Below are 6,400 nucleotides of genomic sequence, written 5' to 3'. Positions count from 1 at the left end.
CATCTAACACAACGCCTATAATAAAATGTTGAATACTTTACATAGATGGGCATTTTGTAGACACAATGGGATGCAAAAATACAAAGCACAATATCAAAACGTGCTGCCAACACGGTACACTGTAGACTAGTGGTTGTTTACCCTTGTGATGTTGTGGCTGCCTGGAAGCTGTGACTCACTGTCACTGCCCAGCATCACAAGAAAGTATTGCACTGCATATTGCTAGCCCAGGGAAAGATCAAAATTCAAGATTCAAAATATGATTTCTACTGAATGTGTATTGCTTTACATCATCATGAAGTCAAAAAATTGTAAATCAAACCATCGTAAATCAGAGACTGTCTGCAGTTGAGACAGAATTCATCATTTGATTACTGAATATGTTTGCTGCAAATATTAGTTTCTTCATGTGTTTTAAAATTTTAGTTTGTGAGTTTATCTTGAATAAAAGTTTGAATTTGTTTTGTTTCTTGAGGGCATTTTGTTTTGTTTTTAGTCTGCCACAAGATTTGTGCAGCCTTCTGTTTCTCACAGTGAGCCTGGCTCTCATGCTTTGCCACGTGTGGAACATGTTATGTTCCCCATTACCTCATGGGAGTCCAATTTCTTTCAGACCGTTTTTAGTTCCAGAGCCTGGCAGGCCCTTGTCTTCTTCGCTTGCTTATTGTTTTGCTCCTTATTCCCTATCGGATCAGCAAATATATTTAACATTGTTTTATTGTTTTAACCATGTCTACGCCTTTTAAATATACACAAATACAAATCTTTCACTGCTAAGTCTTTGAAGTAGAGAAGAAATTTAAAGTGTGACTTCAAAGCTCCATCCTGATTATAAGTGCATTTATTATTTTTCTTTCATTTTTAGTTTGTAATCATGAAATTTTAGAAATACATTAAGGTTCAGAAAATATTGTATTCCCCAGTATACCACCACCAAGATAAAACAGATGTTAACTTTTGGCCATGTGTGCTTTAGATCTTTATTTTTTGAAAAGTAAACTATTTCAAATTATTCTGAAATCCACTTGTTCTTTTCCTGTCTTCTCCCAAAGGTAATCGTTACTTTATATATGATATTTATAATTTTTGTGTATTTAATATACATGTGTGAAATGTACATTCCTATATGTATACATACATGTCCCTATGTCTTTAACAAAGATGTAGTGTTGTTTTCCCATGTTTAAAAATTTTGCAAATAAAAGCATTTGATACAAATGTAAAAATCGATCTTATTGTGACTTGAGTTTTCAGTATCATACGTCAGGTTCATTTATGTTGACATTTATCTAATTAGATAGTTTATATTACTACAATACATTACTCAATTGTATACATAGTTCACATTTCCCTAATGCAGAATAGTTAGGTTGTTTTGTTTTGCTGATGTTATAAACTGAGCTAAAACAATCATCCTAGAGCTTGTCTCCTTGAACATATGTGTGAGAGCTTGTCTAGGAGAAAAATAAGAGAGACACAACTTAAATGAATGTTGCAGTTTCTTCTCAAGGTCATTGTAACAATGTAGAGTTCTACAGTCATGTGCTGGGGTTTCCATTTCTATACATCTTCACCATCATTTGGCGTTATCATACATTAATTTGGTCAGTATGATGGTCATTTAATATTATCTACTTATTTGTAATTGTAATTTCCCTGATTTGTAATCAGGTTGAACTTTTCTTAATACGTTTAATGGCCATTTAGGTTTCTTCTGTGAATTGTTTTTTCAAACCTATCACTCATTTTTTCTCTTAAATTTTAATTTTTTCTTTTTAATCTACATTAGTTAATTATATATTCTAAATACAAATACTTTGTCAATGTGACAGTCAGTAGGGCTACTTACGGATATCCAGTTCTCCTTCCTTTTTGGGCACATGAAAGATTTAATGTCCTGGTTCCCTTGGGAATAGATGGATCCATCTGACTAATTCTGCCACATGAATTATGAATAGAAGTGACATAGGTCAATTCCAGGTTAGAACATTTAACTGCCAGTGTGAATCCTTGAAATTTTTATTTCCCTCTTTTATGGTCTTAGCAATGACCAAAGTGTGGGTGCTCCATCAGCCTGGGTCTCTGTGTAAATTGAAGTGCCTACTGCTGACTCAGTGGGCATGTAGCACGACCAAGATATAAACTTGTATTGTTTTAAGCCACTGAAATGTTGGTGTTATGTCATAATCTAGCCTATCCTGATGAATGAAATTGGTTATATGTGTTGCAAATAACCTCTGTCCATTGGTTGTACACTTTATCTTTTATTTTAATGTAATTACATTTATCGATCTTTTATAATGTTTGCCTTTAATGTCTTATTTTGTAAATTCTTTTCTGTTGAAAGACATTTTAATCTAACATTTTTAAAGTTTCCATGTTTTGGAATATATTTGTGTGTGCAAAACAAAGTAAGACTAATTTTATTTTATTTTTATACATAGACGACTAATTTTATAAGGTCTATTTATGAAACAGCTAAAACCTTTTCCCCCACTGCTTTGTCTATTTGTCAGTCCTGCACCATTACCTTGCCATCTTAGTTTTTTTTTTTAGTGGAAGTCTCTGAGTGATAAATTCTCTCTGTTTTTGACTGAGAATATTTTTATTTTGCTTTCACTCTTAAATGGATAATTTAGCCAGTATATAGAGTTTTAGATAGACAGTTATTTTCCATCAGTGCTTTAAAATATTATCGCATTATCTTTTGACCTCAATTGTTCTTATGAAATAGTCTTTTCTCATTTCCATGGCTGTTACTTTATAGGTAATCTATCTTCTCAATCTGGTTGCTTCAAAGGTTTGGTCTTTAGTGTTCGGCAAATTCACTACAACATTCACAAGTGTAGATTTATTTTTATTCCCCTGTTAAAATTTTTGTGAATCTTACATAGAAGGATTCATTTTAAAATTAATTCTAGAAAATTTAAAAACACCATCTCTTTTATATTTTCTCTTCACCATTTCCTTACTCTGTACTTCTAGACTCCAATCAAGTAAATGAGTCTTCTTGACTTATTTTTTATACATAATTTTTGTCTCATTATTTTTCATTCTGTGTCAAATTATTTTGAAATTTTCTTATTTCTGATGTTTACTAATTTCTCTTCAGATACTTCTGATCTACTGTTTAAACTATTTACTGAATATTTAATTATAACAACTTTAAAAAATTATTGAAGTAAACCATTTTTAAAAAATATTTCATTTTCATGTCTTATTCACTTATTTGATTTCATTTGGTATGCTTTTAGCATAATCATTTTAAATTCATATTGTTAATAAATTATCTCAGATTCTTGGAGATCCCTACCTTGCTTTTTGTCATATTTGCTAACTTTCACTCATGGCAGATTACTTCTTTCAATGCTTTATAATTTTTAACAGAAACTTTCCTTTAAATGAGGTAGATTTTTTTTTTCTCTGACAATCTTTTGTACCTATGGGTGAAATTCCAAATTAGTTTAATGTTTGCATCTCCCAGTGACCCAGGAGTATTACCAGACACAGGCCAATTTTACTGTTATTTTCTAAGCTTATGGTTTTCTAGATCAAGCAGGCCATGCAACTTTAAATTGCCAAAGAGAGTACCATATTTATAAATTATCAGAAGACATCCTTTTCATCATCCTCTAAAAACCCAGATAGTGGTATACAAGCTTCCTTGCCATGTCTGTATATCATTGGTAGGTAGGTTTTTTTTTTTTTTTTCTTTCCATCTCACACGTTAATTAAAGATACAATCTTTTCAGATTCTAGATCTATATAGATGGTCTTTGTTCTAACTCTCTGCCTTCCATGCTCTCAAGGAATCACCATCTGTGTCTATACGGCCAAAAGTAACTATGTCCCTAGTTTAATGACAAACACACCTCATATACACACATTCCACCATTTTTTCCTTCCCCACTTGTTTTCAGTCTCCTTTTTGAGTTTGGAACCTGACACTTGCCCATTCTCAGCTATGACTACAAAAGAATGTTTGCTATATTTTATCCAGCATTTCTAGATTTTTGTATGAGAAAGGTGTATAGACTATACAGTATATCAGTTTACTAGAACTGTAAGTATATTATCCAGCCATTTAAAAGGTATTTTTTTAAGTTGAGAAAAAGGAGAAATGTGCATGAATTTCATTTTGTGTTTATTCTAAAAATAAAGCAAAAGGGTAAAGCTTCCCTGGCCTACTTATTTCTGACCATATTTATTTTCCATAAAGTTTACACAGACATAGCTAAGTTATTTCATTTCCTACTGTTAAAAGAATTTCCAAAGCTTTGAATTTACCACTGTAAAGACACTTTCTAGAATACCATCACTGAATATTGCTCTATGTTGATACCCTAAGGCTGCCTAAGTTAATACCTGCCTGTTACTAGTTATGCAATCTTAAACTAGTAATTTAATATAGGAATAAATACCATATCTACCCCAAAGAGTTGTTGAAAGGGATACATGAAATGAGAAAGTAATATACTTATTTCAGTGCCTGGTCATAGTAGGCTCTCTGCTGAGTTATATTATAAATAAATGATGACAATAATAATAATAACATTGAATTTGTATTTGATCACCAAATTCCAGATGACCTTGAAGCACCAACCACATTTGGTTCAAAACAGATCTTTTGTGGCATCTAATTATCTACACATTTTAATAAAAATCCCAGCTGTCATTGTGAGGTATAAGAAGATCAAACTCTATGCTTTGGCATCCTTTCTAAGGCTAGGCTGAAACACTAAATTCTATCATTATGTATGTAACTCTGGAATTCTTTAAGTGTTTAAATTAATTAATGTAAGAGATAAACACTGAACATGGCACCTGGTGCTTTGTGGGCATAAGTCGGTTTTCTTCCTCTCATTATTATTTCATGTCTTGCCACAAATCTAGAAGAAAAGAATGGAATGCCAAAGCTTGAGAAGTGTCTGCCACGTCAGTGTCAAGATTGCTGGATGACTGTTTATTGAATATGTAAGCGGAAAACTTCCTTGAACACCCCCGCCCCCACTCCCCTTCCAGTTAATCAAATTTCAGCATTTGTTAAGTAGAGTTCCTGCACTGGTCTATGTCTTAAATTAAGTGTACAGAAGAAAGTTTATAAATAAATTCAAGCTATTCAAAAGTAATCACTATGAGTTATTTGATCATACAAAGAAATTATACTGATTTTCCAGAAAATGGTCACCACATTTTCTTGGCCATGCTACATACAGCACACTTGGAGATTGTTCACATGAAAGTCTTGGCTAGTAGCTTTTTTCATTGGCCTGGAACTGATTCTGACATCGGAAGAATTATAAACCAGGATTGTCCATGCGAGGCTACTCAGCATAACTAAGCAAAAGTACCTACTTTTCTAGACGACAAGGCCAAAAATGTTGGTCAATAATCTATGTTGATTTTACATCTTATCTCATGGATGATATTGATTTCAGTATGTTTTATTTCAAAATACTTTGTAAAGTTTCCATTTACATATCTGGTAAAACTAGAATGTCTTTCTGTCAATTTTTTTTTTTTTTTTTTTGCAATAGCAATCTCTAGGTACATTTGTGAAGGGAATAATGACAACTTACATGAGTGTCATGTCCCAAATTAAATCTCATCACTTTTGAAAAAAATATATTGGGATAAAAGAAAGTTGTATAGAGTATGGAACCCAGATCCAACCACAAAATGTTTTGGAATTCTTCTTGCACAGAGTCTGGATAAATCTGTTATCGAAAAGATTTTTTTTCTGCCCCCTGGGAAGTAGAGGTTTGACATAAAGTCTGAGGCAGTGCATCACTTTGAGCTGGAATAACCTTCCCAAGGAGGATTTCCTTAAGCAGATGAATAGAGAAGTTTGAGTCACTGTGACTGGAATGAATTAGACCGCTTTTCACAATAATGTAAAAGGTTAGAATTAAGAGATGACAATGTATTTCAGGAAATTGTTTCCTTTAAAGGAATATTTCTTTCCTACGTATATATTTAGATTACACTGCTCAGTCTTAGACTCACGAATGTCTGTGATGCTAAATTGTCCTTCCCACATTGCTGGCCATGAGCGATCAGGCCTAGAGAAAGTTAAAGTTTCGGTTTGCCCTTTATTACTTGTAAGCTGTCTTGCCTTCCCTAGGAACTTAGTACGAGCAGCCACTCCAACTACATCAAATCTCTAATATATATGACCCTATATTAAAATATTTGCATAATTTATTCTACCCTTGTCTTTCTTAACACTTCCATTGACTTTTCCTCTGTTTCGTTAACACCAGCTGCTGTGACGCCAAAAGTAATAGAAATATACTACATAAAATCTGCAATAAGTCTTCCTAATCACTGGCCAGTTCTCCTCCACATTGTGATTTAAGGACCCAAGATGCTTTTGTCTTGTGGTTCTGTCATCCTCAAC

This window comes from Macaca mulatta, chromosome 1, assembly GCF_049350105.2.
Source record: "Macaca mulatta isolate MMU2019108-1 chromosome 1, T2T-MMU8v2.0, whole genome shotgun sequence".
NCBI classification, from domain to species: domain Eukaryota; kingdom Metazoa; phylum Chordata; class Mammalia; order Primates; family Cercopithecidae; genus Macaca; species Macaca mulatta.
The sequence above is the reverse complement of the archived record's forward strand: the minus strand, read 5'-3'. Positions refer to the sequence as shown.